The 17,615-nt window shown below is 34.8% G+C and overlaps 1 protein-coding gene across 1 annotated transcript in view; it reads right to left on the minus strand.

Moving 5' to 3' along the window:
* LOC136026660 (probable imidazolonepropionase) overlaps nt 1–11,469 on the minus strand; it is a 156,070-nt gene extending 144,601 nt beyond the window's left edge. Inside the window, exon 1 of the mRNA XM_065703412.1 lies at nt 11,452–11,469. The gene's annotated coding sequence lies outside the window, so the exon portion shown is untranslated. The remainder of the gene's footprint in view (nt 1–11,451) is intronic.
* Between the last annotated feature and the right edge of the window lie 6,146 nt (nt 11,470–17,615).

The raw sequence follows: 17,615 nt of genomic DNA on the forward strand, positions 1-17,615 counted from the left end.
TATATATATATATATATATATATATATTTATACTATAAAATTATAGATACAATATTCTTTGTTATTGTCTATATATAAATAGATTGTCAGGTTTACCAACTCTTGAACATGCAACATATAATTGTCCATGGGAAAAACAATCTGTATTCAGATCTATACCTCATTATTGTAATGATTACCCTTGAGCTTTGTTGATGATGATTGCTAATCGAACATTCCCTGTGTCCCCGTCGTCATTTATATATCCCCCTGTGCTCCCCGGCGTCCCTGTTGTAGTTGTTTCTCTGTGTCCCGGTCGTCATTTTTGTCCCGGTGTCCCAGTCTGTAATTTCTCTTTGAGTGTCGCGGTCATCATTTATATTACCTGTGTCCCGGTGTCCCGGTCGTCATTTTTGTCCCGGTCGTCATTTGTATCCCGGTGCTTTGTTTATTGTGATTGCTAATCGAACATTCCTTGTGTCCCGGTCGCTTTCTCTTTGAGTGTCCCGGTTGTCATTTATATTCCCTATGTCCCGGTGTTCCGGTCGTCATTTGTGTCCCGATGTCCCGGTCTGTAATTTCGTCAGTTGACAAACATGACGTCAGTCGACACAGAAACATGACGTCAGTACACAGACACACAGACAAACAACTTATTTATATATATATATATATATATATATATATATATATATATATATATATATATATATATATATATATATATATATATATATATATATATATATATATATATATATATAATAAACAAATTTACAAATATTTTTAAGACATATTATTCATAGGGAACTGAAATCAACATTATACAGGTATGAAAGAGTATTTTCCACTAGGAAGTCATTCAGGCCAGGGTAGTTAACGTAAATGTCGAATAATCCTATACTCTCTTTTGGTTTTGAATAATAGTTTTTCCACTGCTTTCAATAAAGTTGTTGATGCGCCGAGTGTAGAATGCGTAGGCCATGCCAAGAGGACCAACAAATTCTATATTCTTAGCTGTTTGAAGATGCATTTACGTTTGATGGGCTACTATTAAAAATGACAAGCGTATTGTTAACACTTTGCATTTTTTCAAGGAAACCCGAAGGCATACAATAAGATTTGTTTTTGGACATGCACGGATCCATATTAAATGCACTGATTATTTGATTTGTGTTCATGGATCTAGGTCTAGTAGAACACTGCCTTTGGGAGTGATTTCCCAATAATTTTCAAGTGTATTTAATGATATTGATGCTATATTATCAGCTATTGGATCGTCAAAGGAACACTCCAAGCGTAGAGTCCTTGTTCGTGAAACTACACATAGCTTGAATGCCAAACAAGTTCAATGCAATGATACATTGAGTTTTTGAAAACATTTTATCGGTTATACTATATTCAAATAGTTGTGAATCTCAATCTGGGGAATTTATTGTCAACTTATGCAGTACACTAGAGGATATATGAAAGGACAAATTGTAGAGCGAAATTCCATTTCGCTCTAAAATTTAATTTAAACAAAAGAAAGAAAAGTCCAAAAATTCAAATTTGTGTGGGGGATTTGTCTACGGTCCTATAGTACTAGCACTTTTTACAAATGACAATGCAGATATAAAGGAACTAAACCATTGATAAAGAAGAGTTTTTGAAGGTGCGTAAACCCGTAGCAATATGTCACTAATTGGTGATTGCGTGAAGGAGAAGCAGTTTGATATAATTTATACTAGCTCTCAGTTTTTCTATTGCCATAGCAACAGAACGATAACCTGTTGCTTTCGCACATGAAGTACTGCCAAGATGAGGAAGACTATTACATCGGGTGCTGTAGCAAGTATCTTGCGCAAAATGAAATTGGATGTGGCAAACGTTAATTTTATGTGCACCTTAATATTCGATGGTAGCCTTTGAGGAATATTAAATATCTCGTGATTTATTTTCCAAACTAATTGTAGTTCACTAGTTGTCACCTATCGCAGTGGATTTGTGGTTTCAATGTCTGTCTTATATTCATATCCATTGGCTGAACCCCCAATTCTTTATATGACTTTAGTGTCATCAAAATGAACTGTATGTAGATCCTACAATTTGTGAGATTGTTGCCAAAACTCACTAATATTTCATTTATATGAACACTGTTTTGTTGAGACAAATTAGGTATTACACGATATCCTTAAGATATTCCATCAGTAAGACTTGGTATTTCATTGTCAAAGTTCTTGAATATCATATGTAAATCTATAAATGTGAAAGACCGACTTACGAAATATTTTTCATTGGAATAAGCATGAAAATGGATGTTTTTAGACTGGTTGCTGTGGGTAGAATTATTTATAGCAGCCATGTTTTACACTCAGATCTACATTTTGTGCTTTGAATAGGATTTATAGATGAAGTGATTGATGAGTGTAATTCATTGTGTGGAAGTTATGCCATTTCAGTCTAGGAAAAGAAATCCTTTTTTGATCTAATAATTTTGTGCCATAGTTTCCATGGTTTCAACTTCTTTGACAAGGATGATGTCTTTCGTTTCTCACCTGAGTAGAGACTTATGAATGATGCAGTGATTTTTGACATGTTTAGACCTTTTCCACTTTGTCGAGATTTCAATCATTTGCCAAGAGATCATGCACCAGACCTGAGATTTTCCGAAATTTTTTTAATCCTTGCCAGAGCACCAATTATGTGGTATAGAGGATGTAAAATTCGTGGCAGACACTAAAATATATTTTTTAGCCAAGGTTAGTGCAGAGCGAAAAAACTTAGCAAACCAGCTACCAAGACTATGGCCCAGCATTGATGAACCTTTATAATAGTCCATTCTATGACCCATTTGTCTTGGACCAAGAGTAGCAATATAGCAATCAATATCGCGATAAACGAATTAACTTTTCTATTAGATGTCTTTTTATTGAATTTGTCAAAAATGACATACAATCACGGCAAAATCTTTTATTATTGCTAAAGAATCACCTAATTCAGGTCTTAAAGTTCACTACCAGAGTTTCAAATAGGATGTGTTTACAAGGATAAATTGATGAATGGGATCTTCACTGGTCTTTCATTCAAGAACGCGTCTGAGGGGAGCGTTAGAAAATATATAACGGCGCGAGGAGAAACCACGTAGATAGTCGGCGAAAGCAACACGATCCATGCCGCTGGTGCTTCCAGCACTTCTACCATTGATTATACTTGGCTATAAACCAAAAACATCTTTCAGATTATCGCTGAGAATAACCTTATCACTGTCAATAAGAGAACTAATGTAGATCTTACCCTGTTCCATTGTATAGTTAAATTGAAAAGCATTATTTTTACGGACAGATATTCTTCTATTGATAGCAAGACACAAATCATTCATGCCACCAAACTTGTTGAATAGTAATGTGATGATGGGATATTCACCCGAGTTCAGTGATTCTATCCATTGCTCAGTAACGAGCGGCAAATAATGTGATCTAACTTTCTGTCCGATGTACCATCTTTTCTCAGGATATCATATAGATTTTTGAGAATACAATCGAAAAGACCAGCTTCACACTCATCATCGAATTCGATGGTGGGAGAGAATTTGGTCAAAAATCACTTGTTTTATTCAAGACATTGGACAAGAATGTCACAAAGAAAACATAGGCATTGTATACGTTTTCAACTTCTACCCAAGAATCAAAATCGGTGTTGTATCCTAGCCAACGAACAAGCAGCTGTCTCTTGTCCCTGTGTGTACGACACTTTAATATATCTTCAGTTTGATATATGTAACTATAATTTTTTATTTTTTAAAGTTCTTAGTCCTAAAAACCTTAGAAAATCTTATCATCTTTGATATTTTGTAGATGATGTGTTAAAGATTTAGTGTCTTGGATTTTATACACTTTGAAAAGTTTAGTGGACCATAAGTGATTCTCCTTTTGAAAAGTTTTGATAGCTCCATTAATTAATTAAGTTTTGATAGCAACATTAATTTTTTTTTCTTCTTCACAACCTTTTAATTGGAATATTGCTTGTCAAGCGTATCATGATATCTTTGATGAACTTCCTGAGGGTTAACTACTACTACTACTACTACTAATAAGTCACTGCAGCACCAAGCCGCCTGAGGCCAACAGAGCTACGCACGCTCCTCCTCCGACCTAATCTATTTAAAGCCTCCCTCTTTACACCCTCCCAGGAAGTTCCCATTTCCTTATAATCTTTATTTATGACATACTCCCAACCCAGACAAGGACGACCTGCTTTCCGTGTAGCCCCAGACGGTTGGCCAAAAAGGACAATCTTCGGTAATCTGTCATCCTTCATCCGTAGAACGTGGCCTAGCCATCTCAACCTTTCTTTCATTATAGCCCCAGAAAGCGGGATTGAACCATACTTTTCGTACAACCTACTGTTTGAAATACGGTCAGTCAGCCGGGTACCCAGAACAATCCGTAGGCAATTTCTCTGGAAAACATCTAGTAAATTTTCATCTGCTTTTCGGAGTGCCCATGCTTCAGAGCCATATTTGACCACTGTCATTCACTGTAGCTTCCAATATTCTAATCTTGGTTTGTAGGCTTATCTTTCTATTCTTCCAAACTTTTTTAACTGTGAAAAAACACCCTGAGCTTTAGCTATTCTACTTTTAACATCTTCACTGCTCCCACCATCTTTACTAATAATACTACCAAGGTAACTGAAGCTCCCAACCTGATCAATCTTTTCGTTACCTAATATCACCTGATCATCTTCACTTATTCCTAGCCTTAGTGACTTAGTCTTCTTAACATTAATTTTCAAGCCTATTTTAGCACCCTGAACTCGTAAAACCTCTAAAAATTCATTCATTTTGCTCACACTTTCATCTAATATGCTTAAATCATCAGCATAATCTAAGCATAATCAGCATAATCCTCCCCATTTGATTCCATGGTCTCCAATTGCCTTTCCTGTGCTCCTTAAGACGAAGTCCATCAAAATGATCCATATAAAGGGGGATAGAACACAACCCTGCTTAACTCCTGATTTAATACAAAACCAGTTGCTAGCCTCATTTCCTACCTTAACCGCAGCAGTATTATTCTCGTACATAGCGCAAGTCACTTTAATGTATTTTTCTGGTATACCATATAACGATAAGACCTTTGTTAACGCTGTTCTATCAACAGAATCGAAAGCTTGCTCATAATCGATAAAACTAAGGACCAAAGGTGTTTGACAACGAAGGAACTTCTCAATTATTAACCTAAGAGTGAAAACATGGTCGACACATCCTCTACCTTTTCAAAAACCGCATTGTTCTTCCCTTAAAACTTTGTCTACAGCATGTCTCAGTCTAAAAAGTATCATATTACTCAGTAATTTGCTACCTACAGAGACCAGACTAATGCCTCAATAATTACGACACTCACTCTTGTCACCTTTCTTATACAGTGGTTTAATTAAGGTTTTCCTAAAATCAATGGGTACTTCCCCTTTTTCAAAAATCATGTTCATAATCTTCAGTAGCTTATTCCTAACCTCAGAGCCACCATATTTAAGGAACTCATTAATCATACTATCAGCACCTGGGGCCTTATTATTTTTTAATCCTTCTAGTACTGTCGTTAATTCTTCCTCACTAAACAAATCTTCCTTCACATCCAAGGTATCACAAACATTTTCATTTTCATCTATATCTTTTCCTGCAACTTTAATTCTTTAACTTTTTCCTTATCACTAATTGTGGCCCCTCTTCTATCTTTAACTGGGACTAGTCCAGATTGGCTACTCCCTTTCAATTTATTAACATGCCAGTATAATATTTTACTATTATGCCGTCTAGCCGCATCTTCCAGATCCTCAGCAATTTTATCCATCGCCTCCATTTCACATCTCCTTAGTTCATATTTTAATGCTTCCTCCACTTTCTTTACATTCCTTTTGTTTTCGTACGACCTATCACTCAGATAATTCTTATACAAACCCCTTCTACTCTCTATTAAACATAAAGCTTTTTCACTAATATTCCTAGTTGCTGTCTTAGCACTCTTCCCTAGGACACCATCAGCAACTTCACAAATTGTTTTTCTGAAATTATTCCATCCATCTTCCACATTGACAAATTTTAAACCCTCAAGTTTAGTACTCAACTGTTCCTGGAATTTTTTTCTCAAATTTTCATCCTGAAGTCTACCAACATCATAACTTTCCGGGAGGGAGTTACCCTTCCGAAATTTCAGCTTTAAATTAACCTTAGACACTACTAGATGGTAATCTTTACTTTTAACATGAATAACGGCACTCCTATACACCCTAGTATCTTGTATTGATCCTGCTAGTCTTCTGTTTACAATAACATAATCAATAAGGTTTGCTGTCTTAGCATCACGTGAATACCATGTCAACTTATGGGCCATTTTGTGACCAAACACCGTATTGGTTATAACTAGGTTGTTATACCTACAAAATTGCAAAAGCCTATAGCCATTACTGTTTTCTTTTCCTACACCAAATTTACCTAGGCTAGGATACCATCTATCCCTATTTCTACCAACCTGGGCATTAAAATTTCCTAGCAAAACAACCATATTTCTACCTGGTACCCTGTCTATTTGCTCCTGTAACTGTAAGTAAAATTCATCTGAGTCACTAGTATCTCCATCAGTTGGTTCAATGGGGGCATATACTACTATAACTGATACCCTAAACTTTTTAGTCATAAAATGAGCAATTAGTATTCTATTATTAACACCTTCCCAGCCTAAACAAGACTTAGCAGCTTCCTTATTCATCATGAGCCCTACTCCCTGTCTATGTACCCCATCTTTCCTGCCTGAGTAAACAAATTCTATGTCACCTAATTTCATGCTTCCTACCCCTGGGATATGAGTTTCTGAAACTCCTAATAGATCCAGTTCAAACCGTCTGAATTCGTCAGTTAAAATGTCGATGCGATAGTCATTTTTTAACGTCGTAACATTCCAAGTTCCAATTTTCATGTTCTTTAAATCTTTGAAATTATTTTGGCCTCAAGAAAACAGTGATCCCGGATACCAGTGCAGGATGGGGACCAACATATCTTCTCAAGTCTACACCGAAGCGCTTGAGCCGGCTTAGAACCGGACAGCAAGAAGTCCCTGGGACCTCCAGTAAGTTGGAGGCTTTGTGCAATCCTGGGCCCATCTTGGTCACAACATGGTTTTCAGCACTTGGCAATGCTCTTCTATCAACAAGAGTCGAAATCCTGCACAGACAGTCCCAAGCCTATTACCTCCGACTCATTATATATTCATGCCTACAAATATTATGCTACTACGGGGAGGCAGCCCATAGTAGATAAATTAGCTAGGAAGAGGTTTTTCAGCCCGAAAACGCCCATCAAAACAAACCAAGCCCAGGAAATTATCCAATAATCAGAATCCCGTACGAGTGCTGTGTTGTTTACTAGGCTATAATTTCCTCGAGGGGCGCCACACCTCAAGTTGGAAAAATTGACCGCAAGTTTCCCAGTCTTGCAGGTACCCCAAAAGGGTCGAGGCAGCCCTTTACAGAGGCCGTTGTCCATAAATCTGGATCTTACGCCCTGCCGCAGTTGTCCTCCTATAGAGGATCCTCCCACGATGGTGTTCTGCTTCACCATGCAATTTAACCCATTACTGGGAGAAGGTTTGTAACTCATCTGACGTGTGAACACGGCAGTTGGCCCTGCTGAGTGTACATTTGAGGGGCCTTCTTCTTCCTCCACCTGTAATTATGACCCACAAGGGAGGGTTTCCCAGTTTCTATTATGGGCCCCACTGGGACAAGGTCCTACTTGGTCTAAGCTTCCTATGGAGCTACTCTACCTATCTGTAGGGCTTTCCCCTATCTGTTGTCCTCCACATAAACCTAGCATGATTATCTAATAATTTTACTAACTAATGAAACTAATAAATAGTTGCAGTAAATTGCAACTTTACTTTAATTTAGACTATAAAGTAAAGGACAAAAATAACATATACAAGCTCTGTTGTCCTCTGCTAAAACCTAGCATGCAAACTAATAATTAACTAACTATTGCAACTAATTAATAATTGTAATAAAGTACAACTTTCCTTTTAATTTATAACCTAAAATAAAGAAAACACAAAAAAAGCTCTATTGTCCTCTACCAAAACCTAGCATGTTAACTAATAATTGACTAATAAATAGCCCATTTGGCCTGATTGCAACACCTCACAAGCCACACCTTATAGAAAACACCTTTGAGAATTTAAATTAAGAAGGAAACTTATTAGAAACCCTGCTACTACTGCAAAAGTAGACCTAAGTGGCCAATTTAGCCTGTTTGAAACATCTCACAAGCCAACACCCTATAGAAAACACCTTTGATAATTTAAATGAATAAGAAAACTTATTAGAAATTCTGCTGGTACTGCAAAAGTAGACCTAAGTAGCCCATTTAGCCTGTGTGAAACATCTCACAAGCCAACACCCTATAGAAAACACCTTTGAGAATTTAAATGAAGAAGAAAACTTATTAGAGACTGCTAATACTGCAAAAGTAGACCTAAGTAGCCAATTTAGCCTGTTTGAAACATCTCACAAGCCAACACTCTATAGAAAACACCTTTGAGAATTTAAATGAAGAAGAAAACTTATTAGAGACTGCTAATACTGCAAAAGTAGACCTAAGTAGCCCATTTAGCCTGTGTATATATACATATATTATATAGCCTGTATATATATATATATATATATATATATATATATATATATATATATATATATATATATATATCATGAAAAGAGAAATCACCAATGCAACAGCACAAACACAAAAAAAAAGAAAAAAAAAAGAGAGACAGAAGGAGAAAAGGAAGACTGTTTTCCTAAATTAGTGATTAATATAGACCAGCACTTGAATGAGGCCTTAACCCTACTCATCCATACAATCACATAGGTCAAACAGCATAGCCATACAAAATCAACCATAAAGAAAAATCCATGGACAGGCAGTCATGTCGTCAATAAGTATAAGTCGTTATTTACCAAACAATAGAAAAAATAATATAGACAAATAATTCAGAGGCAACAACCCAACACAAGGGCTCATCAGGAGAATACACTGGCCTATATAGGGTTTCGCCACTTTAAATTCTCTACCCAGCACAGTGTTGTGGCTACCATAGAATATCCATGGCATCCCCGTGTCAGGTATCACCCCAAAATACATGCCTATGAAAGAAAAAAAAACAGCAAATGTAAAACAACCAAGTAAAACCAAAACAAGCTTATCCTGTTAATATATCCCTCTTTTTAGCAACAATAGGTAAACAAAATATTATAAAATTTACCAAATCACAAATATTAACACATTGCAAAAAACCTGAATGAACTAAACAATTATAGGATTCATCTTTACCATGTGGCTAATTTTTAAAACAATCCGCTCAATTAGAAACACAATTCAAAATAAATGGCGCTGCGACAACATTTCTCGAACCTCCGAAATTAGTTGAAAATTTCTTTAAGTATTTCTAGATAATTCTTTTGATATTTATTTAAAAGTTCGTTATAATGAAAACTAAATTTTTTAAAAAGCCAAGTTAATTTATTTGCAGAAAAACCTCTTGATATCAATTTTTGGCTTAAGATTTTACATCTATTTTTAAAATCAATATAATTACTACAAATCCTTGCATAACGAAGTAACTGTGAGAAAAACGCTGAATATGTGATATTTGAGTGTATATTACTTTCAGGGAATGGGAAACTAATCACTTCAAATCAAAATCATCCGTTTTATTATACATTTTAAAACTTAATTTATTATTATCACAAATATTAATATTTAAATCTTAGAAATGATCTTCATGACCAGCGCCATGCTCAAGAATAAGCTCTGATGGATATATATTTTTAGAAATATCAATGAAATCCTTACAATTTAAGACCAAAATATCATCTAAATATCTTTTATTATTTGACAAATATGTTTTGAATTAATTGGATTATTCTTATCCATCATATATTTATATTCTAGTTGACTTAAAAACAAGTCAGCTATAAATGGGCTGGCATTCCCCCACATGGGAATTCCCACAATTTGCTTGTACAAATCACCCCCAATTCTTATATAAGTATTGTATAAAACAAATTCTAATAACTCAAAAATCATATCCAAGCTGTAACATCTCAAGTTAGCTATAGTATTAAAGCAATTTGTCTATATAGCTTTTTTATTATAAGTGTCTATTTTTAAGAACCTTTTACTAGATAAGAGGAAAGATTTCTTGATAACAGTTTTTAAATTATCAAACACTACATTAAGTGATAAATTAGTATACATTGTCGCAAAATCGAAAGACTCAATTCTTTTAGCTGAAACCATTGTTAAAGAATCTATCACCTGCAGTGAATTATTAACACTCCAATATGGATTAAAATTTGAAAATTTTTTAATACCAGAACAATAGGTTTTAAGTTTATTTACAATTTCCTTTAAAATTAAAGATATATATATATACATATAAAAGCAGCAATATACCTTCTCTGTATGTGTATTAACAAATTCCCCACTTCAATCTGTTTGAATTTTTCTATAACAATATTGGTCAGGGATACTTTACATAGCTTATCAACTTCAGCACCTTTCTTTGTCTACAATGGAATAGCATATACATAGCGACTAAGAACAATGATTGCAAGCACAATATATTTGTAGGTTGTACTTGGACGCCTTTGAATTTCAGCTTGAGTTAAAAAATGTGCTTTTATGCAGTGAGGAAAAGGCCTTAGTTTTTCGACAGTGATTACCGTAACTCCATGATTTTGATGTAGAGGGTAATTTGGTTCATTTTGAAGGAACTCCCTCACTAACCCTTTTTGAAGTTCAATGACTTGAGAAAGTGTGGTGGAGGAGCTTAGACTCCCCACTTCACTAATATTTTCACAAACACGTTTCAAAACTTCAACCATTTTGAACAAAAGACACTTAGTATAGTGTCTACTACCCTTTTGCACCCTAGCGGGTGGTGATGATGGTAATTATTAATGATGGTAATGATGGTAATGGATTAATGGGCCAGTCCATGATAGTTTCCGACCACCCCCATAAAAATTGAATTGCTTAAATGATCATAGTTGCTAAGTGACACACCCCTTTCCTACTACCCTTAAAAAATTCATTCTTACAGACCGAACAGATTTTCTCATTTTTGATGGCCAACTCGTCCTCTGGTGACACAGTCATTGGATAATTTGCGTTGCACTGTCATATGTGCTGTCATGGCTGCACCAATATAGTGTTCCTCACCTAATCTCCTAAATACCTCTACCCGCTGCATTTATTACTCAAGTTTCTTTGGGCATGGGCATAAGATATTTCAATGGCAACATTTTCTTTAACACGATTTAAATTTGATGGATCATACACATCTGCGAGTTTGTGACACACACACACACACATACACACACACTCACACACACATGTGTGCGCGTGAGGGGGATAAGACAAATTCAATTTTTGCTTACGTTTTCAGTGGGTATTGGTCAATTCCTGAGGATTCTGAATGGTTTCAACTAAATTCAAAAGATCGTTGAGTACATCGTAATCCACATGACCAGAAAACTGCATGTCTTTCCCAAAAAAAGTCTTCAAAATATATTCATCATCTCCCCTGGGTCTTTTTGGTGATGATGATGAATCTTCGATGACCTAGAATAAAAAATATGCTTTAGTGTTCATTTATGTTACCCACAACGTAATTGATGTTAGCTAAACGAAAGAAAAAGAATACATAGAGAGAAAATAATATTTATTAATATTAAAGATAGTAGCGGTAATACTACTACTACTACTACTACTACTAGTAGTAGTAGTAGTAGTAGCAGTAATAGCAGTAGAAGTAATATTATTAGTAATAGCAGTAATGGTAGTAGTAATAGTAGGAGTAGGAGTAGTATTAGCATTAGTAGTAGTAGTAGTTGTAGTAGTAGTAGTAGTAGTAGTAGTAGTAGTAGTAGTAGTAGTAGTAGTAGTAGTAGTAGTAGTAGTAGTAGTAGTAGTAGTAGCAGTAGTAGTAGATGTAGTAGTAGTAGTGATAGTGCTAGTAGTACTTGAAGTAGTAGTTGCAGAAGTGCTAGTAGAAGTTTTAATATTAGTAGTATCAGCAGTAGCAGGTGTAGTAGTAATAGTAGCAGTAATAGCAGTGGAACTACTACTATAGTAGCTAGTAATAGTAGTAGTAATAGTAGTAATAGCAGTAGAACTACTACTACTACTACTACTACTACTACTACTACTACAACTACTACTGGTAATAGTAATAGCAGTAGTAGTACTAGTAATAGTAGTACTAGTAGTAGTAGTCGTCGTAGTAGCAGTAGTAGTAGTAGTAACAGTTGTAGTAGTAGTAGCGGTGGTGGTAGTAGCAGAAGCAGCAGCAGTAGTAGTAGTAGTAGTAGTAGTAGTAGTAGTAGTACTAGTACTAGTAGTAGCAGAAGTACTAATAATACTAGTTGTACTACGTGCCATATGGCACAAAAAACGATTTATTATTGTGCCATTCTTTAAGCTGAAAGATTAGGAAGCACAACAAGGACACAATTGTTATCTTCATGGCTGAAAACCCTTAATCAAAGGTTCAAAAATCTCTCCTGGTTTACTCTCCCTCCCAGCTCTACTTGTGATTGAAAATTATAAAAACTACTTCAAAGAACTTCCCAATAAAAATTCATTTATTTGATTCTATTTTTATAAAAATGGTTAGTTTTTTTCTTTCGGGGCATATCGTCATCCGAAATACCGGTGACAACATATTCCTCAGATGATTTAGCTATGCTACAAAGTTATGGATGTTTTTGGGCTGCTTAAGGGAGGTAGGTAGCAAATCCTTTATTTATTGCTTGGTTTTAACTAAAAATTACGTTAACTTCTTTGACTTTATCACCCAAGCAAGACAAAACGATTTTTTAACAATCGTTGGGAATATTTAATGAAAATCAAAATGAGCAAAATGAATTTGAAAAATAATGTTTTTCTCATGGAAGTGAAAAACGAAGCAGCAAAATCAATTGGGGGCGCTCGAATTGTTCACCCCTACCCCAAGATTTCAAAAAATACCTATTTTTGAAGTATTTTTTGTTGAAAAAGTGCTTTTTTTGTATTTTCAACAGCATATTAGCCCCGCTCCCTATATTTTAAAAATATCTTGTGTTACCTTCATATTTTCTAATACAATGTATTATTCTAATGTTTGTTATTCTGTAAGCCTACAAATGTTTTTTGGAATTATTGCCTCTGAAATGGGAGACTATATAGGGTATTTCAAAAATTTCACCGTATAATATTGCCCACTTCGGGCCAAAATTATCTTAGTGCCACTAATTGGCTAGACTCGCCGTGTTTTTGTGGCATGATCTCTTATGCTACTAAATGTGACTGGTAGGTGATCAGTGAGTAGTTGAAGGTTCGACAAATGAAATTTGAAGTGATCAACTCTGTTGATTACAATTCAGGGTGTTACATCCTCAGGCAGGGATGCCAGTCTTCAGAATTTGAAAATAAAAATCTGTTTTTTTTTTGTTCACCAGGGATCGTAGTATTCGAAGTTCATTACATGTATATTTACATGTAAGGTGATTAAAACGCTTTTATTATTTTTCTCTTCAAGTTCTTCAGAGTTACCGATGGGTGGAAGATTCCAAAAGGTCTTACTTTAATTCCAACTAAAAAAAAATCGTTTTTTTGTTGTTACGAATTTTTCAAGAATTTGGCGAATGGCAAAGTTATGCTTTTAAGTCTAAGAAAATATCACTGTGGATTCACTAGCACGTACATAAGCTGACAATTTGCCTAAAAAACCCTTAAGATAAACATCTTTTCATGTATAAGTGAAATTATACTAGTAATATAAAAAAAAATTTGTCTATCTATCCCATATATTTCATCACCTACATCTCACTTTTAAAGCCTTCAGATAAATGGACAGCCACAAGTCTGCTAGAAGTGCGTGGACCGAGTTTTTTAATTTGTCCAATAAAAGTTCAATCAGTCTTAGCCTCGCCTTGAAATTTGATAATAACAATTTCTAATGATCTAGCTTTCAGTGTATTTCTAGTGATACTGAAAATTTTTGTGGATGTACTTACTGCTCGTGGCAACTACCACAGTCCTTCAAGCAGATCATGTTGCCTTCCTTGTAACAATATCTAAGTACAGCATCGTATCTATCTACAATAATATGCATTTTCTTAGTGTCTCTACTAAAAAAAAACATGATTAGAAAATGTTTGTTTTCGATAATTTTCAGTGATTTCAAGTTTTGTCGGCGGGTGACTTCTAAGGTCCAGCATCAAGTCAACCAGCCTTGAATGAGTTGGATTACTGCTGATTTTGACATTAAAGGGTAAGTCACTGTAACAACTTTTTTTCACAGCTCAAGAGGACCTGACCTAGTTCCTGATTAAAGCATAATTTTCTCTGAGATTGCACTTCTCTGGACTAAAAAGCAACACATAGATGAGGCTCATGAGGATGTAAATTATCCAGATGCTGAAGTCCTGTTTTGTAAGCAATATCATATTTACCATAAATTCTTTTTTGCTTTGTCTGCTCACTATTAAAGAAGCACATTAAGTTGGAAAGAAGTAGGCCTCTTCCAATTAGCACTCAAGCACTCCGTTTCCTGAAAGTCGTGAATCGATTTGACTCTCAACAACGTCACTATCAACCGTGTCTGAGGTAGGAATATGGACAAGAATGTCATCACTGCATTGTACGGGGTGGAGTCTATAGTAGAATGAAGAAAGGGTGATCGCTCTGTAGCGATCAGTGTCAAACACAAAGTACAATGAGTAGCCCTTTCAAAGTTATGTCTTCAATTTGCCTCATATGATGAACGTGATCTTCCAGTCACACTTGCGTAACCTCCCAGTGTCAATATTTTGGACCAGTGCCGTTGTGCTCTGTCAATATGAATGATTATGTATGGTGGTACTTAAAAACCGTGCTACTATCTCAAATTTACACCAACAGTAGCATTGAATTCTAATTTTTTGGGTAAACAAATATACTTTTTTTATATTTCTCTGCAAGTTCTTTACAATTTTCAATGAAGTTTTAAGTTTAAGGTAGAATGAAAGCATAGCTTTTCATAGACCTCCTAGTTTTAACCACAGACTTAGCCATTTGTATGTTATGAAGTCTAAGAATAAACAGGTGTATTTACATGTAAGGTAATTAAAAGCACTTTTATTACATTTCTCTTCAAGTTCTTTATAGTTACCGATGGGAAGAAGATTTCAGAAAGCCTTGCTTTCATTCGATGTGAAATGTGAAACAGAACATAATATCATCAGGAAATTAATGAAATGAATAATCTGAATTGCTACAGAGGTTTTACTTTTGTCTATACAGGTAGTTTCATTCAAAATATTTTCAATTAATTACGTAGTAGATTAAGCAGTGACTTTTTCCACAAACCTACAGAGGGTAGCCAACGCCTTTCCGAACAAAAGTGTTGCTTAAAATTCAAGAATAAAGTACTTGATCTAAGCGAATAAAAATCTCAGAAGGTTTTTCAGAGCTTAATTTGATCTGTTTCCTAAAGTTTTTTTTTCCCCCTAGACTCTAAGCAAAAGTTTGCTAGGATTTTCTACATTTTGCCTATTTTCTTTTTAGCAGCATTTGGTTATAATACCAAAAAGAGTCAATTAAAAAAAAAAACATTTTTAGTAGTCTTTGGCCATATTCAGATTGTTCGGGAGGAGGGTAAGGAGTTATCTGTAAGAATTTTTCCATTTGACTTTTTACGCTGTTGTGAATCAACTGCAGATAAAAAATCAGCCAAATTTTTTTTTTAGTAAATCCACGAGATTAGCTAACTTTTACTTATAGCGAAGGGCCAAAAAAACTACAAATCTGCTCAAACATATACTCACGAAAATTTTTCGGCCTTTATCCACCTAGACAAACCTACAGAGGGTAGCCAACGCCTTTCCGAACAAAAGTGTTGCTTAATATTCAAGAATAAAGTACTTGATCTAAGCGAATAAAGATCTCAGAAGGTTTTTCAGAGCTTAATTTGATCTGTTTTCTAAAGTTTTTTTTTCTCCCTAGACTCTAAGCAAAAGTTTGCTAGGATTTTCTACATTTTGCCTATTTTCTTTTTAGCAGCATTTGGTTATAATACCAAAGAGAGTCAATTAAAAAAAAAACAATTTTAGTAGTCTTTGGCCATATTCAGATTGTTCGGGAGGAGGGTAAGGAGTTATCTGTAAGAATTTTTCCATTTGACTTTTTACGCTGTTGTGAATCAACTGCAGATAAAAAATCAGCCAAAATTTTTTTTTTTAGTAAATCCACGAGATTAGCTAACTCTTACTTATAGCGAAGGGCCAAAAAAACTACAAATCTGCTCAAACATATACTCACGAAAATTTTTCGGCCTTTATCCACCTAGATCACTTACTTTATTTTTAAATTAAACGACAATTTGTTCGGAAAAAGGATGGTGACCATGTGTGAGCGTACACCTACAAACATTACTAACACCTCTGGAATAATTCAGCCTATTCAATACAGCGATTCCTTGCAGATATTCGATTTTCTGCTTACATGTGGACATGTTTGTTTATTCATATCTTAATAATACAAAAATGGATAAACTTATAGTCAAAGTTAAAATATACATTAAGAGTAACATAACACTCAGATGAAGATTGTAAGGAACTTGAAGAGAAAAGTAAGAATAAGTAAATATATCAACCAAAAAATCCAAAAGAATCAAAATTTCACGGTACTGTTGGTTCAAAATTGAGACAGGTGATACATTTTTTAATACCCGCCATGCATGCGCTTGCGTATTGACAGTTTGCAACCGTACTAGTCAAAATTAGCGAAACCGAAGGGTTACGTTTCGAAAATGATTGTGATATGTGTGGATCATGCTTACTACCCTGTGTTATTTTCAGCAAAATTATCGAAATTTTATCAGCTAATCCAAAAGTGTTTCTAAAAAACTTCGATTTCTCATCTCTTAATCCTTCCAAATGGGACTTTTTTTTTACTTTTAAACCTTTTAAGTATACCTTGTCATTCGCAAAAGACTGTATCTCTAATTGTTTTCTAGATGATTACATAAAAAGAGGTAAATATTCCTCTTATAGCGTATGATCCGCTGTTTGAATTAGAAATGGTATATACACTTAAAAAGTTTCAGAAGCCCTTTTACTCTCCTTTAATTGTGAAAATGGTATGTACACTATTTTGGTTTGTAAGTTTAAAGATTAATCCATCGGCAAACGGTCCAATCAAACTTTGAACAAATAAAAAGAAAAAGTAATCTTAATAGAGAAAAAATCATAAAGATGAAAAAAGCCTTTGACCAATAGTATATTACTAGGGAAGGCAACACTGACGCCAAAACTGCTATTTTCCCTCAGTTCGACCTCTATCTGTAAGTCCTTCAATTTTGCAAGAGACTGCTCAATCTAGAGCCCTTTGGTCTAGATTTTATTCTTTTATAAGAATATGGTCTTTATATAAGATTTAGTCTTTATTCTTCATATGTTTTTGGCCTAGAGCAACAACTAGAAAGTAATATGTTTGGTGTTACAAATAGGGAAATATTACGTTCCCCTACTGCTTTATATCGGAAACATTAAATTTTAATGGGTCTCGTGTAATGGTTCTT

Source organism: Artemia franciscana, chromosome 1 (genome assembly GCF_032884065.1).
Source record: "Artemia franciscana chromosome 1, ASM3288406v1, whole genome shotgun sequence".
Lineage (NCBI taxonomy): Eukaryota > Metazoa > Arthropoda > Branchiopoda > Anostraca > Artemiidae > Artemia > Artemia franciscana.